The 22,033-nt window shown below is 46.4% G+C and overlaps 1 long non-coding RNA gene across 2 annotated transcripts in view; it reads right to left on the bottom strand.

The window, feature by feature from the left end:
• Window positions 1–21,404, bottom strand: part of LOC135981234 (uncharacterized) — a 124,466-nt gene extending 103,062 nt beyond the window's left edge. Inside the window, exons 1-2 of one of the 2 annotated variants that reach the window (XR_010598174.1) lie at window positions 21,088–21,404; window positions 12,839–13,214 (exon numbers count right to left, since the gene is read on the bottom strand). This is a non-coding gene — a long non-coding RNA (uncharacterized LOC135981234). The remainder of the gene's footprint in view (window positions 1–12,838; window positions 13,215–21,087) is intronic. The other variant, XR_010598173.1, reaches the window with a different exon arrangement.
• Between the last annotated feature and the right edge of the window lie 629 nt (window positions 21,405–22,033).

Raw genomic sequence — 22,033 nt, 5'->3', positions numbered from 1 at the left:
TCCCAGAGCCCAGGCTCCTGCCCAAACCTGAACATCTACACTGCAGTTTTATATCTCCGCAACCCAAGCCCCATAAGCCCAAGTCAGCTGTGGGTATTTTATTGCAGTGTAGACATGCGGCGTACCACAGAAGACATGCCAAGAGGCATTACATGGACACTCTTCTCAACCCTTGAGGACCTGGGCTTTGCAGATGATGTTGCTCTCCTATCACATACCCACACCATATACAAGAAAAAACAACTCGACTCAACACATTCAGCCAGCAAATTGGACTGAAAATCAACCGCAATAAGACAGATATCATGACCTTTAATATTGCCTCACCATCACCAGTATGGATAGAGGATTATGTTCTCACCAATGTAGAAACATTCACGTACTTGGGCAGCACCATCAGCCAGGATGGTGGAACAAGCCAGGACATCCGGAACAAAAATCAATAAAGCCAGGTGTGACGGGTTCGAGATCCTCTTGGGATTGTCACCTGATGTGCTGAAATTACCTCTGAGCCCATTTTCCCTGCCAGCTTGGGACTCCAGAACCCTGCCTTGTTGAGCCAGACATGCTAGCCTGCTGCAACACAGGCCTGGGGCCTGGGCCACACCCCCAAAGCTGCAGACTTTAACTGAAAACAGCTCAGCAGGTTACCTGTCTCCAGCACCCAGACACCCAGCTCCTAATGGGATCCAAACCCTAACTAAATCTGTTTTACTCTGTATAAAGCTTATACAGGGTAAATTCATAAATTGTTCGCCCTCTGTGTCACTGATAGAGAGATATGCACAGCCTTTTGCCCGCACAGGTGTTAATCACTTACTCTGGGTTTATTAATAAACAAAAGTGATTTTATTAAGTTAGAAAAAGTAGGATTTAAGTGGCTCCAAGTAATAACAGCCAGAACAAAATAAGTCACCAAGCAAAATAAAACAAAAGCCGCAAATCTAAGCCTAATACATTAAGAAACTGATTACAGGTAATATCTCACTCTCAAAGATGTTCCAATAAGCTTTTTCACAGACTAGACTCTTTCCTAGTCTGGGCCCAATCCTTTCCCCGGTACAGTCTTTGTTAGATCCAGCAAACATCTCAGGCGGTAAGCAGGGGCTTTCTCATGACTGGCAGCCTTTGTCCTGCTCCACCCCCTTTTATAGCTATGGCACAAGGCAGGAATCTTTTGTCCCTCTGGGTCCCCACCCCTCCTTCTAAATGGAAAAGTACCAGATTTGAGATGGATTCCAGTACCAGGTGACATGGTCACATGTCACTGTAAGACTCCTAGTTTCCATTCCCCACATGCTGGCCCACACCTACACAGAAAGTAACTAAGGCCATTTACAACTGATTGTTTCTGGAGCACCCTTAATGGCCTCCATTTAATATGTTTACATCAGTGACACAAGTTTATATCTTATTCTCCTAACTCCAGATATAGAAATAATACATGCAAACAAATAGGATGAACACACTCAGTAGATTACAAGCTTTCTAATGACACCATACAAGGGGTATTTAGCGTAAAGTTTATTCCAGTTATGTCATATTCATAAGCATATTTCCCTAAAGCATATGGAGTGCAATGTCACACCAGGAACACCTTCAGGAGCTTAAATACAGTCTGGAAATCAACAAAATACAGCACCAAAACCAAACTCAAGATTTATCAGAGCTGCGTACTTTCAACACTACTTTATAGTGCAGAATGCTAGAGAATGAGAACGTGTGACATGTCCATACAACCTGCTCAGAAAAATCCTCTGTATCTTTTGTCCCAGAACAATTTCAAACCAAGATCTATTGACACAGTGCAGCCAAGAGGATCTGAGCACCATCATTGCCAGGAGGCGTTGGAGATGGATCGGTCATGTGCTTCGGATGGAAACTGATTCCATCACCAGAGTAGCAATAAGATGGACACCTGAAGGCAAGCGAGAGTGAGCTGCCTGAAAACAACCTGCCGAAGAGCTGTGGAAACAGAGCTGAAAAACCCGGGCCACAGCTGGGGAACCATTGAAAGACTTGCCAGAAACAGACAGGAGTGAAGGAGCTTCGTCACTGCCCTAAATGCCAGAGGTGTAATAGGAACATGATGATGATGATGATGATGATGAGACATGCTCTACGGCACAGATCCAAAAATGGTATTTTAGCTCCTAATTTCCATAAATTTCAATGAGGAGCTGGGCCTCAAATCCTGAGGCACTCAGATTTAGTGGCCACTTTTGACTATGTGGCTTTCCCAGTGGCACTCCTTAACGGAGTGAAACATTTGTCGTGGATGAAAAACAGCCCTCAGATATGGCTGTCAGAGCATGAAAAAGGATGGTTTGTTGCACATCAAATTGAAATCGCAAGGCTCATCCCAGGCAGCAAGGAGGCTGGAGTTAGGAAAACACAACTCTATTTGTCCTACCAGTGGGAGAGTACACGGTGTGGGTAGTAGCCACATTCTAGAAGGCTTGCAGAGAGGGAAAGGAGTGTTTTCTTTCCCCATCACTATGGGACAGTTCTTTAGACGCTTTGATATTGTTTTAGTAAATGACCAGGATGGAGCAAGCATTCTAGGCAATAGGATTTCTCAGCTGTATGGGTACATTTATACCACACTCTGACCTCAACAAACTTTTGCCTTTTCTCAGAGGTTATGAAACATGTATGTAGTGAACTGGGGCCACATACATATAACCAGTCACCAGCTGAGATCGCACCTAAGTGCTTTGATAGTGAAAGCAGAAGCCCCTACTGCTTGAGCTAAAGTATCTTTGAGTCAGCAAATATTTAAATACATGTTTAAATTGAAGTCAATAGGATTTAAACACAGGTTTAAAATTAAGTGTGTACTTAAGTGCTTGGCTGAAATAGGGCTTAAATGTGTTTTTCATCTAATCAGAGCTTAGCATATAGGTCTTTACAGAGGTTTACAAGGGCAAGTGATATAGCTAAGTCTGGGAGGTGGTATTAAAATATACAATCAACTCAGAAGCAAAAGGCTGATGGAGGGGGCGGTGGAATGCCATTTACTACCAGGCCTATTGACATTGAGATTATCCTCTGAATGGGTCCATAAAGCCATATATCTATGCACCCATGACCCCCAAAGAACAAACAGGAACTAACAAATGTTGACTTTCTAAATTGCTTGCTTCTTTCTCATAAACTCTGCCCCAGTGCGCCACAGGAAGCATGAACAGAACTGCACAGTGTCTCTTGGTTTACGCCAGACATGTTTACAATTCCAACTCCAACAAGATACAGCTTGACCTCAGGTTGACTTGCAACAGAATCTCCCACCATAACAGGATCTTTTGAAGTGGCAGAAATGAAGAGAACCAAATGATCTTATTATACTCTGCCTTTCCACTATGGTCTTTCATGCAAAGAGAAAGGACTGCAAAGAATATTCTAAAATACCATGTGGGGTGCTTGATCACAATGAACGCTGCAGGGAAGGGCTGCTATTATAAAACTAAGGTTGCATGATATTAGTGTCTCAGACATTGCTTAGCTAGCGATTTTGCTGAGAATGGTGATGACCCAGGGAGCTTTGGGCTGAAAGAAGGACATTCTGCCTACCTGCAGGTAGCCTGGGTACTGGACTACCGATTGCACTGATCACCTCTCCAGGTGAAACAGACGTGCCACACACACACACACGGAAAATAACAAAATTCCTTTTTAGAGGCAGAATAAATAGTTTGTCACTCACTCTCTGGAAGGAAGGTGAAGTCTGAGGGAGTGAGAAAGTGAAAGCAGACAACGTTTTCACACAGCCACCAAAAATTTTGAGACATCTGATTATTACACACAAGCAACAACCTGCAGTTTCACGGACAAACTAAGGCTACGTCTACACTACGGGGGGGGATCGATTTCAGATACGCAAATTCGGCTACGGGAATAGCGTATCTGATCCGACTTACCCCGCTGTGAGGACGGTTACAAATCGACCGCCACAGCTCCCCCATCGACAACGTTTACTCCTACCTGGGCTGGTGGAGTACGCGCGTCGATTCGGGGATCGATTATCGTGTCCCTACGAGACGCGATAAATCGATCCCCGAGAGATCGATTTCTACCCGCCGATCCGGGCAGGTAGTGAAGACAAGCCCTAAGGAACCGCAAATGCTGAATTGCTTGCAACACTCAGAATCAGCATGCCCAGTCACATGCATTTGTGTTGCTACTGGATGCCTCATTTATTAATAAATTGTGAACTAAACCAGGCTACTGCTTGTCAAAGAGTTTTATCCTGGGGCAAAAAAAATTGGCCAAGGCCAGTGTGATCATCCCCTGCTTCTTGAGAAAGTATGCTCAGATCGCTGATGTCTGTATAGAACAGATAGGACCTCACTGTTTAAGGCCTCATTGGAAATATTCCTATGTAGTAAAACATTCATGGGCTTTACCTTATGCAATTCAGAAGGATGAAAGGCCGAGTCAACCTGGCTGCCCTTTGACCCTTGGGTTCCATGGAGCATAGGTTTGTTAAACAAGATGCATAGACAAGAAAGCCATCCCTCCTTCACGTGTTTCTGTAGACCACTTGAAGAATCAACACTGTAGCAAATCTGTATGTTACAGGTAATTACCTTAATCAAACTGTAAAAGTGTGGGACTCACCCCTGCGGCGCCTCCTGCTGGTCATCTAAGGGAATTAGCTCTTTTCCAGCCTCTGGAGTGCCCTCTGCAGGCCAGTGTCCCGCTTGTAGCTGGCCCCATGTCTCTCCCGGATTCCGGTGCCCCTTTTTTTCTGGGGCTGCCCCCTGGCAATACCCCACCAGTCTCTATGGTCTCCCCTCTCTGGGAAACCCCCACCCTCTATCCCCACCTTGCCTCAGCCTATGGGCTACTGCCAGTCACCATCTAGCCCCCTTTCACTGGGGCCGACTGCCGTCTGTATAAGCCAGTCATCATAGGCAAGGGGAGGTTTTGACCTGCTGCCTTTTCCTGCAGCCCAGTACCTCCAGGGGCCTTGTACAAGGCCCTGCAGCCTGGGGAGTTGCTGGCCCAGAGCTCCCCAGCTCCTCTGGCCTTTCCCCAGCCCTGCTTCACTCCAGTACCCTTTAGCACTCAGGCAGCTAGGTCCATCTCCAGCTAGAGCAGGACTCTGACAGCTCCTGGCTCATTGGCCTTTTATAGGGCCAGCTGTGGCCTGATTGGGGCGTGGCCCAGCTGCGTCTGCTTCCCCAATCAGCCTAGTAGCTGCTTTCTCCCAACCACAGCCCTCCCCAGGGCTACTTTTAACCCCTCCTGGGCAGGAGCTAGTGATCGCCCCTCTACACAGACACATCCTGAGGGAGCCAGAAATAGAACCCAGATCTTCTGATACCAAGCCTCTACCACTTGAGCTATAAGATGGCTTCCTAGCTTACTCCTGGTGAATCCATTATCCTCTCAGAACGGTCACTTGCCCACTAATTGCGTAGTTACACAAAGCCACTGAATTCAAGGGGAGGGTTTCAAAGGCACAAAGGCCAACTACCCTGAACTTCCAGTGGAAATTGCACCCCTCACCTCCCTTTTGTGCCTTTGAAAATCTTCCCCTACATGTGTACCTTGGAGTCTGAGTTCTCCTTTCAACTAGGCACATAATCAATCCACTGTGCATACGTATCTGTCAACTAAGCATTTCTTTATAACCCTTACAGCTGCAAGGACTGGCTTTTCAGAGTTATTTATTGCTGCATTAGCATTTTAGACAGTTTTTCCTTGAGCTAAGTACAGTAGTTGCTTGTTTTCGGCACCAGCGATCCGAGAGGCAGAATCAGTGTTCTGAAGGGTCTTGGTCTTGTATTCTTTTGCCGTGTGCCTTTCCCCTCACACTACGAAGGTCTCAAGTTTGAGTGCCATGTTCTCTTTTCCGTTACATCGGCTTCAGGTGTGTAGAGCAGAGACCCCTGTGATCAAATATACACACCGACTCAGCATATCCATCGTTCCACAGAAGCAGCTCTGGATGTAGGACAGTACAGAAAAAAATCTAGGCCCAGATTCGCATGGGTAGTTAGGGGTCTAACTGAAACTGTCTGCGGGAAAGAGTCGGTTTATATGAATTTCCCATTTTAAATAATTTTTGAAAAAAGTTTCGAAGTTGCCCAAACATCCCATATTGACATTTTAAAAAAGTTGATTTTTTTCCAGTCGAAATGCTTTTCAGTTTAGATATTTAAGTTAATTTATAGTAAAAAAAAAAAAAAATGTTTTTTTTTAAGTTCAAATCAAAAGTAAAAACATTGAAACAAAATGTTTCAAATGACCTAATCTGAAAAAAAAATTGGGTTCGTGAAACTTTTTGAGATTTTTGACATTTTTGTTCTGATTCGAGAGGGGTAAAATTTTCAAAATCTTGAAAATTCTGATAGGATGGGAAAAGCATTTCCCACGGAGCCCTACCAATGACACATTTATCGGATTCTTTCTTTTTTCTCTGTCAGATATGTGATCTCTAATGAATACCAGCTTCTGGTAACTGCTGTAGACTGTCTTTTATTAATGCCTTACCTTATGTAGTACAATTGTTACTGAAGGGAATTTGACACTGGATGTTGGCACTGGAAACTTCAGCTCTCTGTTTTTCCCCCAAACACAGTGCTGAAAATCACCCTCACTTCCCTGTCCGTGTGCCTGATCTCAACTCATAGAATCATAGAACCCTAGAATATCAGGGTTGGAAGGGACCTCAGGAGGTCATCTAGTCCAACCCCCTGCTCAAAGCAGGACCCCCCAGCCAGGGCTTTGTCCTTAAAAACCTCTAAGGAAGGAGATTCCACCACCTCCCTAGGTAACCCATTCCAGTGCTTCACCACCCTCCTAGTGAAAAAGTTTTTCCTAATATCCAACGTAAACTTCCCCCACTGCAACTTGAGACCATTGCTCCTTGTTCTGTCATCTGGTACCATTCAGAACAGTCTAGATCCATCCTCTTTTGGAACCCCCTTTCAGGTAGTTGAAAGCAGCTATCAAATCTCCCTTCATTGTTCTCTTCTGCAGACTAAACAATCCCAGTTCCCTCAGCTTCTCCTCATAAATCATGTGTTCCAACCCCCTAATCATTTTTGTTGCCCTCTGATGGACTTTTTCCAATTATTCCACATCCTTCTTGTAGTGTGAGGCCCAAAACTGGACACAGTACTCCAGATGAGGCCTCACCAATGCCAAATAGAGGGGAATGATCATGTCCCTCGATCTGCTGGCAATGCCCTTACTTATACAGTGCAAAATGCCATTAACCTTCTTGGAAACAAGGGAACACTGTTGACTCATATCCAGCTTCTCGTCCACTGTAACCCCTAGGTCCTTTTCTGCAGAACTGCTGCCTAGCCACTCGGTCCCTAGTCTGTAGCAGTGCATGGGATTCTTCCATCCTAAGTACAGGACTCTTCAGTTGTCCTTGTTGAACCTCATCAGATTTCTTTTGGCCCAATCCTCTAATTTGGCTAGGTCCCTCTGTATCCTATCCCTACCCTTCAGCGTATCTACAACTCCTCCCAGTTTAGTGTCATCTGCAAACTTGCTGAGGGTGCAGTCCACGCCATCCTTCAGATCATTAATGAAGATATTGAACAAAACTGGCCTCAGGACCAACCCTCGGGGCACTCTGCTTGATACTGGCTGCCAACTAGACATGGAGCCATTGATCACTACCCATTGAGCCCGACGAGCTAGCCAGCTTTCTATCCACCTTATAGTCCATTCATCCAGCCCATACTTCTTTAACTTGCTGGCAAGAATACTGTGGGAGACTGTATCAAAAGCTTTGCTAAAGTCAAGGAATAACACGTCCACTGCTTTCCCCTCATCCACAGAGCCAGTTATCTCATCATAGAAGGCAATTAGGTTAGTCAGGCATGATTTGCCCTTGGTGAATCCATGCTGACTGTTCCTGATCACTTTCCTCTTCTCTAAGTGCATCAGAATTGATTCCTTGGGACCTGCTTTGTGATTTTGCCAGGGACTGAGGTGAGGCTGACTGGCCTGTAGTTCCCTGGATCCTCCTTCTTCCCTTTTTTAAAGATGGGCACTACATTAGCCTTTTTCCAGTCATCTGGGACCTCCACCAATCGCCCTGAGTTTTCAAAGATAATGGCCAATGGCACTGCAATCACATCCGCCAACTCCTTTAGCACCCTCGGATGCAGCCCATCCAGCCCCATGGACTTGTGCTCGTCCAGTCTTTCTAAATAGTCCTGAACCACTTCTTTCTCCATAGAGGGCTGGTCACCTCCTCCCCATGCTGTGCTGCCCAGTGCAGTAGTCTGGGAGCTGACCTTGTGCGTGAAGACAGAGGCAAAAAAATCATTGAGTACATTAGCTTTTTCCACATCCTCTGTCACTAGGTTGCCTCCCTCATTCAGTAAGGGGCCTTTTTATCTAGTATGGACAAGTTCTTTTCAGACTTGCGCCCGAACAATAGAAACAATAGAAACCCTACTATCCTTGGTGACCAAGTCTGTTCCTGATTCAACATCCAGACTAGATTGTGACTCAGACACCCGTGCTGCATCTGTGTTATGCCAATAGGAACAAAGAGTAACAATAATGTATTTACTTGCTTTAGCAACAAATCCAGCTCTCCCTTAGAGAAGAAGGTCAATGCGATGGGTCAGGTGCTAGCCTGGGACTTGGGAGACTTGGATGCAACCCCTTGCTCTGCCACAGAATTCCCGTATGATCTTGGGCAAGTCATTTAGTCTCTCTGTGCCTCAGTTCCCCATTCATAAAATAGGAATAATAGCATTGCCCGACCTCCCAGGGTTGCTGGGAGGGGATCAGCTACTATGGTAATGAGGGCAATAGGAATACCTGAGATGACACTGAGCAAATGTAACGCCAACAGACCCTGGTCGGTGGCTGGGATCCAACCTGGGCCCTCTGAAGCTTAATGCGGGGGCCTCTATTTCATGAGCTAAAAGCTACAGCGCTCTTAGCCAAGGCTGTAGCAGACTCATCAATCTCTGGTCTAGCTGCCACTAGAGGGGGACAGAGTGCTGCACCAAGCAGGCCTGGGTTACATAGGTGCCACTAGAGGGGGACAGAGCGCCACACCGAGCGGGCCTGGGTTACATAGGTGCCACTAGAGGGGGACAGAGCGCCACACCGAGCGGGCCTGGGCTACACAAACTCAAGGGGCAGATACTTTTCTGATGACCACACTCAACGCTGGGCACTACTTAGAAATTGGCTAAGACCATCGGTGGCTTTATGCATGATGAAAGCTCAGTCCAGAGGAAATTTGGGTTATTCATGCCCATTCTAAGGACAGACCATTTTGCAATTCTGAGGCTGTTTCTCAGCGTGGTAGGGGAATAGCGTCCGCCTGAATTGGTTCCTGTTAGAATAGCATTTCTAGTTCCATTAAGAAAAGTAAATACAGCAATTCACTTTCAACCACACTTTATTTTTCTTCAGCAAGGTGGGCAACGAGTTCCTTTGCTGCAAAGATCATTAAACTTTAGCTAGAAAACAGCTGAGCTGCAGTTCGCATGGGGAGAACAAAAACTATAATAAAAGACTGTTGTAATGAATGTTAGATTTTTTTATTGAGGGTGCTGGAGCCAGTAACTGCCAGCTCCCAGACTAAGTACAATCTGTGCTGACACCCAGGGCCTACATAAGATCTGCCTGAGTCTAAACAGACAGGAGAAGGGGCATCTGATTACCCTGCAGAGTGATGGAGTGGTCCTGAGTATCTAGATCTTTAAGCTTTAACAATCACGCTTCATATTACAGTTCTGCTTGTGACTAGCTTATGAAGAACTAATGGATGTTTGATTAGATAGAGGGTGGGCAGAATTCAGTTTTTATATTTGTTTATACTTTTGATGGGTAATATTGACCGTTTTTATGACATTTTTAATTGTTATTGATTTTTAAATTTCCACAGTTGTGGGAAATAATGGAAGGGAGGTTGTCTAAGAATAATTATTTAATGATCGTAGACACGGAGCTTCAAGGTTAAAGATTTATAACCATTAAAACACAAATGGTCAACATCATATGTCAAAATACAGATTGCAAGACCCGAAGGGACCGTTGTGATCATCTAGTATAACACAGGCCAGACAACTGTCCCAAAATAATTCCTAGGGCAGAGCTTACAGAAAAACATCCAGTCTTGATTTAAAAATGGTCAGTGACGGAGAATCCACCAATACCCTTGGTACACGGTTCCAACGATTAATTACTCTCACCTTTAAAAATATATGCTTTACAGACAAAGCAAACAGTCGTAAATCAAACTCTTGCTGCATTTTTCTTACTTGGCCTATGTGTCTCTTTTGATGATTACCAACGGAAATATTTGTTCCTCGGTTTGTGTGTGCGCGAGTATGGTGAAATTGACATTTGCTGATAAAAATCGAATCCTTCGAAGCCGAAATATATCATTAATCAACCGTTGCAGATTGTTCTGGTGACCAAACAATCGCTGAACACTCTGGCTCAGAACCAGCTATAACACTTATTAGTGATGTCCTTATACCTTCTGTGATGCATGCTACTTGGGTCACACTTATAACCTCTGTTCGTCCTTTAGTAAACATATTCAATGGACCAATTTAATTGTGATGGGACAGAAATTCAGCTGGTGTAAATCAGCAACTAAGGATCTGACCTAGTCTGTTTTCCCCTTTTGAAACTGCTTTACCCTCCAGCCTCCGTACTGCAGTCTCTCCTGGGCCCGTTTCAAATGGTACATCTTCACTGTGTTCTTCCCTTCCTGTTTCCTTGCCTTGTCACTGGCCTGGGTAATTTGTTCTCTGCCATGGAGCCTTAGATCTCGCTAGTGTTCCCTGTCAGCTCTGTGTTCTTGGGGAACCAGGGTGCAGTACCCAGCCTGACGAAAGACCTCCCCGCCCCCCCAGCCTCTGCTTGAACCAAAGCCGATCAGCAGAAAGACTTACAAAAAGCAATGAAAAGGCCGTGGGAGACACTCCGGACAAGGGTGACAGAATTAAGGAAACTCCCCTAGCCTCATTTGCATCGAAGGTGGGACAGGGAGACATCCCCATTAGCATGCAGAGTGGAGAAGAGAGATTCCAAGGCTAGAACCGCACAGAACTCTGGGACCAGAAAAGCAGGGAAGCACTGCATCATGGGGGATCTCTGCTCCGGATGTTAATGAACCCACACCTGCACCCACCCAGCTCAGTAGTTATCAGACCAATTCTAGTAATAAATCCTTCATTGGCATCCAAAATACTGAAGCTGCCTAATTGCATTGTGAGCTCCCGCGAAGGAACACCGCCCATAGCCAGAAATGATCAGTTTCTATCGTCTAGCCTGAACAAAACCACTTTGGTATATCCTCCCTTGAGCCATCAGTTCACCCATAAACAAATCTAGTGTTCTCCCTTGAACCATTGTTCTTTCCCTACAAAACCCCCTACCCATGCTCAAGTAAGTGCCTGGATCCAAAATCGGCATCACTTCCATTGGGACTTCATCTTCTCCTGACTGATCAGGCTGGGGGCTCTGCCTGGCTCCAGCACTCCGGACCCTCAGCTACCACCATCACCTGGAAACCCCGATCAATTCAAGCTTCATGGAGTGATGAGAATCCATCTCTCTCTCTCTAGGTATAGCCTTCTGACCCTGACTTGTGTGATCAGTTATAGTTTTCTAAACCTGACTTTTATAATCAAATTTAAGTTAGATTTCATATTATAACTGTTTTGTTTGTTTGGCTCCCCTTGTATGGTTATTACCTGGTGTAACAGGGTGCTGGCCAGGAGGTCCCGAGCCAGCCCCCTGTTAGCCCAGCTCCGATTAAGAAGCATTAATTGGGGCTGGCTGAGTATGCCACGCCTAACTGATAGAAGGGAAGCACCTGCAGGCCTTATTAGCCAGGGGGCTATATAGGGCTGGTAGTAAGGAAGTGAAGGGGGGCGGGGGGAAGAAAGGAAAGGGAGGAGCCAAATTCTGTGTGGCCCTGGTGGCTGGAGAAGCGAGCTGTCCCCCAGGTGGCTGGTTTGGAGTGGTCTGTAAATAGAAGGTGGTGGGAGCTGACATTGTAAATAAAAGGCACTGGTGATTGCACCCAGAAGAGGTCTCTGGCTGATTTGTGGGTACATGGGTCCCATAGTGTGAGGACGAACAGGAGAACCTCATTACACCTGACAATAAATAACTTTCATGGTTAAGCTGGTTGCTTCTCTCTCTCTCTCTCTCTCTCTCTTTCCCCCTCATGGGTGTTTATTGGCTTCCCCATTCGCTCTGCAGCAACGCTCCTAAGCTAAAGATCCCTGCAGCGCCCAAAAATCCGGTGGGGTTTGCTCATCAAGTGGGTTACGACCAGAACAACTGTAATGTGAAAGTGGAGATAGGGACGTGCTGAACCTGGGGCATATGAGGGTGGCAGGTTGGAAGTGCTGCTCGATCCAGCCTGCTCAGGCGTGCTCTATACCCTCATGGCCTAGGAGGGTAACAGCTTGGAAGTGCGGTTCGACCCAGCCTGTTGAGTCCAGGGACATATAAGGGGGCAGCTTGGGAGAGCTGATTAAGCCGGTCCTCTCAGATGCGCTCTGTTAATATGTGTGTGTGTGTTTATCTGATTCTGGGACTGGAAGAACCCAGCCCTGGGGAGCCTAGGTCCTGCAGGATAGCTCCACTGAGATGGAACGTGCAGATGGGAGAAGTAGAACTCCATATGAGAACACCAATGACACAAGCAGTACATTGACAGAAGTACAGAACACCCTCCCCCAGAAGAGTCACCCTAATAAATAAGCATACCCCAAAGTAACGGGCAAATCTGGTAACAGTAGTGACTGCGGGAATTTGCTGTCTCGTCTCTCTGATCTGATTGTACGGGAAGGCGTTTGCCTTACCTAGCCCTTACCTTGCTGTTGCAGGGGCTCCTTCCTTAAACATTGACTCAGCTCCGTTGGCTTGCCCTGTTGCTGAGGCTTCCCTTGATCTCGAAGCTGCCATCAGTTGCTTGTGGGCTGCTCTTATCTCTCACCTCCACCCTTCCTCTGCTGAGCCCCAGCCGTCGCTAACCAGCTGATAAACAAGCGGTTAGTTTTATGCCGCTGAAATTAATCTCTCGCTTCTTGTAAGGGACCCGAAAGCAGAGGCAGATTGCATTCTGAATAGAGCTCTGCCCATCAGATATGGCTCCTTCTGCCACTCTGCAGTGAATTGGCAACGTGGGCTGCTCTCTCTTCTATGCAGTCCAGTCCCATGGGGAAATGTTCTCTCTCCTTTCTGCCAGCCTGTGAATAACAACACCACATCAGTTCCTTGCATGCTGACACCCATTCCTACCCATTTCAGGGCGCAATGCTGCATTTAGAGGCCTACCTATGCATATGTCTGTGTAACAACCATTCACCTTAGTGATCTTCCAGGTTTGAAGCTGGGACCTTCTGCACCACAGACATCTGCCACTTGAATTGAAGGAGTTACTCCATTAACTGGCATCCGTAGTAGGCTGTTATCCTCTGGTGGACCAGATGCTAGATGGGAAGGTGGAACCCACTGCACAAAATAAATATGTGAGCTATGCAAGGTCATATCCTCATTTGATTTGACTCTCTCACCAACTGAGAATCTGACCCACAAAACAAATTCCAATGGGGAGGAATTCATCCCAGCTCCTACTGCCTAAAACAGAGTGACTCCCTTTAGATCACCTGCTATAGATACTCTGTGAGGTTCTCATAGGTCCCAGCTCAAGCCAAAGGGCAGGACAAACACAATCAGTCTAGACACAGGGCTGCACTTATCGATCCCAGTGTCAGGCTGTGAACTTACACCCGTAGGGATGGGTGGCAGAACTGCGACTTCCTCTGGCGTGCGGCCCCTGCAAGGGGGAGGTGAATTCACAGAGGGCCTGATCCAGCAAGGTGCGAGGTACCTGCAGCTCCCTCTGAAGACAATGGAAGAGTTGACGGGCCTCAGCACCGCACAGGGTCTAGTCCAGACCCAAGCTCAGCCTAGGGAAGGCTTCCCTGGTACTACTGCTGCCTCCAGCTCCTGACTGGAGCCTTCGTTCGGTTATTATGCAAGGCACCCACACGACGGGCTGGGGTCAGATCTCGCTTCCGGTGGTGATTCCCAGGGAGTTACTCTGGCTTTGCAGAGAGCAGAACTAGGTCAGTCTGCCATACCATCTCTTGCCGTGAGGGTTGAAACCAGCCCTAGAGCGAGCCCGAGGCGCAGAAGACGTAAACAAGAGTGGCTCCATGGAAGTCAACGGAACCAGGCCTACTTCTGCCAGCTGAGCTGCTGGCCTTGCTGCCCGTATCCAGCCAGTGCCAATTCCCTCTTAAAGAAGTTAACTTTCCTGAAGGGAAAACGACCGTCTTACTAAAAGGGTCACGAACCGAAGCCTGTATTGCTCTGAGATTATGCCATCATCTCCTGTGCTGCATGTCTCAACTGCATCACCTAAGTTACACGGTCACCTTCTCCCTCGGTTTCTGCACAGCATCGCACATGGTAGGCACTCAAACGTATTTTTGACCCAATACAATGAGCAGTCATGTAACGCCAACAGGCCCTGGATGTCGGCAGGATTGAACCTGGGACCTCTGAAGCTTAGTGAATGAGCCTCAACTGTATGAGCTAAAAGCCACCTGGCTCTTAGCCACAGCTGTAGCAGACTCATCGAGCTCTAATGGTCTAGGTGTCACTAGAGGGGGACAGAGCGCCACACCAAGCACGCCTGGGTTACATAGGTGCCACTAGAGGGGGACAGAGCGCCACACCATGCACGCCTGGGTTACAGTCAGTCATTAAAATCTTCTTACAAGGCACATGCTTGTGATTCAGAATATTTACTTGGTTCATTTGACCCGAGTGAAGTTAACCAAAACTGGAACTTGCTTTACTATGATTCTGTGATCCTAATTCAGAGGGGATAGACCAGGTGGGGGCAGCTGGACTCCATGGCACTAACCTTCGACGTACACGCCTGCTTACTGATGCGTGCTGAGGTCTTGGGGAGGACAACTTAGAAGCCAAGGAGCTGCCAAAGTAGAAATAGGATGAGTAGCACTTCAGCCTACGCCTTCTTGCATCCCCCTGTTGGCTGCTTTCCTCACTATGCTCCTCTTCTGGTGCCGTGGGGCGTAGGTGACACCATCCTATGCTCTCTTCTGGTCACCTGGTCTTCCTTAGCCTGTTGCCGCCAATGGGCCCAATTTGGAAGCTAGTTAAGAGAGGGAATGGGCCTTATCAACTTCATGCTGGCAAGTGGATAGGAGTCTTATGTTGGTGTCAGGCATTGTAGCACGGGGGGTATCTCAATGAGCTGAAACCACATTAAGAGACCAATTATCTTTCTTGCAGATAGAGCCCTCACGCTGCAGTGCCTTCCTCCCCTAGAGCTGGCAACAGGTGGCGCCACTCACCAAACAAACGCCGCTTCACTTCCTATTCCCACAGCCTCTCTCTCAAACCTCCCCTACCTGCAACCTGGCTAGTGTGGGAGGCCCATTGCAGCATGTGCCAGGGAGAGGACACCGAATTCAACCCTAGCAATTTCCTTCTTTCCCCATGCATCCAAAATGCCAAGATGTTGTTTGCTAAGATATACCACGTACCAGCCAACCCCATGAATTTGTCAGATGCATTTTACATTAGATTTCCAATGACAAATTGACATTAATGGAATTCAGCAGCATCCATGTTTTCTTTGAAAAAAAATCTAATTACTGGGGTAACAAAATTGTGTATCTCGTTGCCGACAGTGCCATGGGATATTTAATAATCACAAGTGGTCGGGATGTATTCTTTAGGTGCCAGCAATATCCTAGGCTCTGTGAAAAACACAAGATATAGACAGTCCCAACTTTGAAGAGCTTATGTAATAAATTGGCAGAGTGTGTGTTGAATCGCTATCAAGTGGTTAGTCTGCATAAAGCATTCGTAGACAACAAGGCCAAAAGGGACTATTGTGATAATCTATTCACACCTCCTGTCTGCCACAGGTCATAGAATCATAGAAGATTAGGGTTGGAAGAGACCTCAGGAGGTCATCTAGTCCAACCCCCCACTCAAAGCAGGACCAATCCCCAACTAAATCATCCCAGCCAGGGCTTTGTCAAGCTGGGCCTTAAAAACCTCTAAGGAAGGAGATTCCACCACCTCCCTAGGTAACCCATTCCAGTGCTTCACCACCCTCCTAGTGAAATAGTGTTTCCTAATATCCAACCTAAACCTCCCCCACTGCAACTTGAGACCATTGCTCCTTGTTCTGTCATTTGCCACCACTGAACAGCCGAGCTCCATCCTTTTTGGAACCCCCCTTCAGGTAGTTGAAGGCTGCTGTCAAATCCCCCCTCACTCTTCTCTTCTGCAGACTAAATAAGCCCAGTTCCCTCAGCATGTCCCCCAAATAATTCCTGTTTGAACTAGAGCATATCTTTTAGAAAAGCATCCAGTCTTGATTTAGTAGGATAACAGCCTACTAGTGCTGCCAGGTTACCGAATTGCTCCTTTAGCTCAAGACGCAGAGCTTGGACTTTCATGCTACTGGGGATGGGTTCGAGCATTGCTGATCTACGGGAGGGTTATTACAGTCTAAAAGACAAAGCAGGAGGATATCCTGAGGCCTAAATCTTCAGAAGTGATCTGTGATTTTTTTTTTTTTTTTGTGGGAGGCGGTGCAATTTAAGACCCATGAAAGGATTTTCGGAAAGTGCCGAGCGCCCTCCCTCTGACAATCAGGCCTCTTTCAGAGTGTTCCCGGTTGGGCACCCAGAATCACTTTGGAAAGCTTAAGCAGTCTGGAAGTGGTACAACTGGGAGGAAGTTGTGTAATCACAGCCTGTCCTGCTTGCTCGCCTGTCACTCACTACAGTCACCGCAGCATTTCAAAGGAGCTCGCATTAACCGAGGCAGCGGTCACTTCTGTTTCAGCCAGCAAGAACGGTCCAATTTTTAAACCCTTGTTAAAGAGGGATTTCCGAATAGCCCATTAAAATATGAAGAATGGGCCTGTGGTCCCACAGCTATGAAACTTTTTTTTTTCTTCTTTTTCCTCCTGCGTGCGGTTGGGGTGAGGGCAAGGGGGGAAGTATTTCAGTTCGACGCGATTAATTATTGTTTAAAATAGAAAAAATATCCCTGGGGCATTAGTCATTACCATAGCTGATGACTGGGTTTGCTGAACATTAACTGCTTGTTGGCTTTGGGACAGTTAACTAATAACAGACCATTCATTCATTGCTGATAAGGCAGGGTTTTTCCTTCCTCCCTCCCCCCCCCCCCCACTGATTAGCAGGAAAGTGGGCACCAGCAGCCCATAAAACTCATAGCAGTTAACAGGCCTCCTGGGAGTTGGGGTGGGGTGAGTGACTGGCTTTCATAATATTGGAAGAGCTCTGTGGCTCTACGAATTATTTTAGGGGCACTTCTCCTGCCTGTGTAGTGCAGGAGGTCAGACTAGATGATCACAGAGGTCCCTGCTAGCCTTGAACCTGTGAACGTAGGGCTTTCCAGATGTGCCTAGTGGGAACACTTCCAGCTGCAGGGAGAATAGAGTGCAGATCCCGTGTGTTCCTAACACCCAAGCCCCCTAGCTCCCCTGTGTTGGGAGTTCCCCGGGTGCCGGGACTTTGACAAGAATAAGGGGCTGGAATTGAGGTGTGTCACTGGTGCACTATGGTGTAGTTATATCACTAGGGGGCGCACACTTTGGAGCTTCGCTGGGTAGAGCTTGTTGCATAGGGCAGGGGCGCCCGGTTTTCCTCTATGCTCCCCACAAGCTCTCTGTGTGCCATCCTCCCACCCCCTCTATTTCACAGACTCCCTGCAAACCTCCCCCACCATGCCAGGGGCTCGGTGTGACCCCAGTCTTCCTCCTCCTCCCATACCTGGGTCCCCATTCTCTCCTCCTCAGTTTGAGCTGTCAGTCCCACTCCCCTCCCCATGTCCCCTATTCCCCTTCTCCCCAAAGGCAGGAGATCTGTCTGCCTCCTCATGCCCACCTTCCCCTCCATGGCAGGGGCTCTGTTACCCCCCTCTTCCAATCAGTGAGTGGGACATTGAGTGAGGCCAGGAGTTTACCCTCACTCTTAAAGGCCTGCTGTACAGCCAGTCTTTCTACCTACGTCACCGTTTAGAGACGGATTTACTGTTACACTGGTACAACTCCCCCTTCCTAGCAGGGACGTAGTTATACCAGTGTCAAGGTGCTTTAACAGCATAGCTTATGCCTCATCTGATGTGGGAATAAGCGATCCATGTATAAGCATATTTATACTGCAACCACACCTCGCGGGGAGGTATTAAAGAGGTACAACTTGTGTGTGCACAAGGCCTTCTTCCCGATGGGTCCAAACAAAAGGGCTTGAGAAAGAGAGCGGATCAACATCAGCACAGTTAGTAAAGGGAATGATGCCCACCCTCGAGTTGGGGCATATACCATGGCAGCCGTGGGAATAGTTTGGGGTGTGATGTAGAAAATCTTGTCCGAATAAAGAGCAAGAGATAAACTTAAGAAACCACTGTCTGTTATTATTGCTACATATAAAGTGCCCCCCAAAGTGTGTCAGGCATGAATATAGAGACCTGCCCCACGAGCTTATAATCTAAACTTCTAAACAGGAATTGCTAGACTGGCTCAGACCCTGTACTCTAGCCAGTATTCTGTCTCTGACAGTGGTCAGCACCAATTGCTTCAGAGGGAGGTGCAATAAACGCCCTACAGAGTTCTTCTGATATAACCTGCAGTTTCTTCCTGACCCCCAATGGTGAGAGGTTGTCTTAAGCCCTGAAGCATGAGGCTTTATATCCCTTCCAAAACCTGCCATAGTTTTTATCCTAACTACTATAACTCTGAATATTGTTATTAGACTTCTAAAGGTCCAATCCTTTTTTGAATCCTGCCAAGCTATTGGCCTCAATGAATACTCGTGGCAATGAGTTCCACTAGCCAAATGCATGTTGTGTGGACAATAATTCCTTTTATCGGCTGTCAATGGCTGGCCTTGATCATGTTGTTGTAACCCTTGTCCTACGCCCCTTTATGCACTAAGTGAGAGTTACAAGCAATAGAGGAATAGGGTGCGGAGGGACCAGGGTTCGAGTAATAAAATCACGTTTGATCAGTAATTGCACACACCCGTCTTGATAGCCCTGACGGATTTTTTTTCAAATGCTAAATTTAACTCACTTCAAAGGTAACCGGCGTTTGCTTTGAAATTGGGTCTGAGCCTTGTCCGTTGGTGTGATTATGATACATTTTGAATCTGATTTTCAGGGTGATGGCTGTGCACTTTGAAACTTTGCACCTGCGTGAGTTTATTAATAGTATAAAGGCTTATCCACTCCTGGCATGCTTCCAGAATAGCTTTTCAGCTTTAAACTCACCCCTTCCCTTATTCCCGAGCAACTCTCATACTGTAGACTAGCCTATACTGCCATGCTGAGAGACCCCAACAGAGATATGTGTTCTGTCTGTACAGCATCTAGCACATAGAATCATAGAATATCAGGGTTGGAAGAGACCTCAGGAGGTCATCTAGTCCAACCCGCTGCTCAGAGCAGGACCAACACCAACTAAATCATCCCAGCCAGGGCATTGTCAAGCCTGGCCTTAAAAACCTCTAAGGAAGGCGATTCCACCACCTCCCTAAGTAACCCATTCCAGTGCTTCACCACCCTCCTCGTGAAAAAGTTTTTCCTAATATCCAACCTAGTAAGAGAGAGAATCCCTGCCCCTTATTAATAATTATTATTTTGACTATTCAAGTGCTAATAGTCCAAATAGTTGGGGGAGAACGAGAAACAAAGGTGAAGCGATTTACTCTAGGCAGTGCAGCCGGCTAGTAGCAGACACAAGAATAGAACCCAGGTCTCTGAATGCAGTGCTCTACCCATTGGACCATCCTGCCCCAATTTATTTCCATGAGAGTCTGCCTTTAAATGGAACTGTATTTATTGTGCAGGTGTGGCGCACGAATCCCAACTGGCACTAGACCTGTTGCGTCGACAGCCCAGGGTACGTCCACACTGCAAAAATAGACCCGCAGCGGCGAGTCCTCGAGCTCAAATCAGCTGACTCAAGCTCCCGCGATGGGGCTAATAAAAGCAGCGTAGACATTTGAGACTCTGAGACCCAGCCCCTCTTGCTAGGTTTCAAAGCCCGAGCCCAACCCTTTGCACTGCCATTTTTAGGCCTGTAGCACAACCCCCAAGTCAGCTGACCCAGACGATGAGACTCGCTGCTGCTGTTCCCCCCCCAGTGTAGACGTACCCTCAGTCAGTGGGATAAGAGACTAGCTCCAATTACACGAGCCTAATATTAAGAGGGGCAACATGGTGCAGTGGCTTGCGTCTGCATTGGGTGTAGGAAAGCTGCTGAGTTCCAACACTGACTCTCCTTTTGACATGCCGGATGGTTAGGGGCAAATCATTTAGCCCTTTGTCTGCTACTAAGCCAGAACTGAGCTGGCTCCAATCATACACCTTAACAATGCTTTGCTATCTGGCTCTTTCTGTCTGCTCCGCCTCCATAGGCTAGGCACCTCTTTCTGCTACCTGTCCCACAACACTAATCCATCCCTTAAATAGCCAGGGAGAGATGGCTCAGTGGTTTGAACATTGGCCTGCTAAAGACAGGGTTGTGAGTTCAATCCTTGAGGGAGCTATTTAGGGATCTGTGAGAGACATCACTAAAGGCAGGTGACTGGACTTGATGACCTTTTAAGGTCTCTTCCAGTTCTATGATTCTAGAACTCCTTGGCATGCATTTTAGATCACTTCTCTCCTTCTCATCCAAATCTCCACTGATCTGAATATTTGACGTCCAGGTACCAGGTCGGGCAAAAGAGAGATGTAGCCTTTTATTTTATTTAAAGTGAATTTTGTAATGTGGTATTCCACCACCGTGGGTTTGGCTCTGGTGGCTACAGTTTCAAGCTTAACAGAGTGAAAGTCACCTCTGCTGTTTGCTTCAGATTTAGCGTCCCTAGGAACACGTCAAGACCAAGGGTAGTGACCACATATCCATTCGCAAGTACAAGATCTAGTCTCTTTTACAAGTTTTATGAAAGCTACAATTAAAGTTATGAATACCCAAGCATAGAGAAATTCTATACAAATCTATGCACAAGTTACACATATAGTTATACTCACATCCTTAACAATAGTGTTAGGGTCTGAGGGATCTCTTATGGATTGATCATCAGTAGAGGGATGGTTTCTGCTGGAGTTTCCCATAGGGAGCTCAATTTTCCTAATCTAGGCACCCTCTTTTATAATGTAATTCTGATTATATCTCATTAGCATTTCTGCACATAATGCACTCTGTGGTTAGGGCATGTGTTAGAAAAATGTGATTAAGGGGTATCTTGTAAGCAAAAACGTTACTTTTACTGTTAATTTTTCACAGTATCACCCATTGGTACATCTTTTCCCGTAATCTTAGGGCATCGGGTTATTCTTTGGTCACTCACTTATATCAGCATTTCTTAACTCTATGGCCTAGTATGGCTAAGCTAAAATCTTGCAGGCCTCAGCCTGTAGGCCTTGCGTTTCAACCCTACTTACTTAGATATCTAATACATGATTATTCTGATCAATCTTATACTTCTATAACTCTACAGTTTAACTCTATTTAGCATACAATGGTTATATTTGACATAACATGTTAATTAATCATAACATCACACAATAAATTAACAATAAACTAAAATAATTGGTTACAGAGGTTTACTGGACAGCAGGTGTCATCAAAAAAACATTATGTTCTTTCAACTACTCCAGTGTGACTAAGACTAGAACTGTGCAGAGGACAGTGATTCCATTTCATGGAGGATATTGGAATTTTGAAATATGACTTTATTCCGGTTTGGAACAAACACCTATAATATAGACATATTCCGCCAAACAGAATCAAAACATTTATTTAAAACAAATCCGAATGACTCGTTTGGCATTTCACTTTGAAACTATTTACCAGGTGGGCTGGCAGGAAAACAGGCAGGTTTTTAATGGATTCCAGCCTGACTTCCATCACATCTTCATTAAAATCAAACCATCACCAAAAACCACTCTGGTCTCTGAGGGAAAACTGTTCCAC

The sequence above is a fragment of the Chrysemys picta genome, chromosome 2, assembly GCF_011386835.1.
Source record: "Chrysemys picta bellii isolate R12L10 chromosome 2, ASM1138683v2, whole genome shotgun sequence".
Lineage (NCBI taxonomy): Eukaryota > Metazoa > Chordata > Testudines > Emydidae > Chrysemys > Chrysemys picta.
The sequence above is the reverse complement of the archived record's forward strand: the minus strand, read 5'-3'. Positions and strand labels throughout refer to the sequence as shown.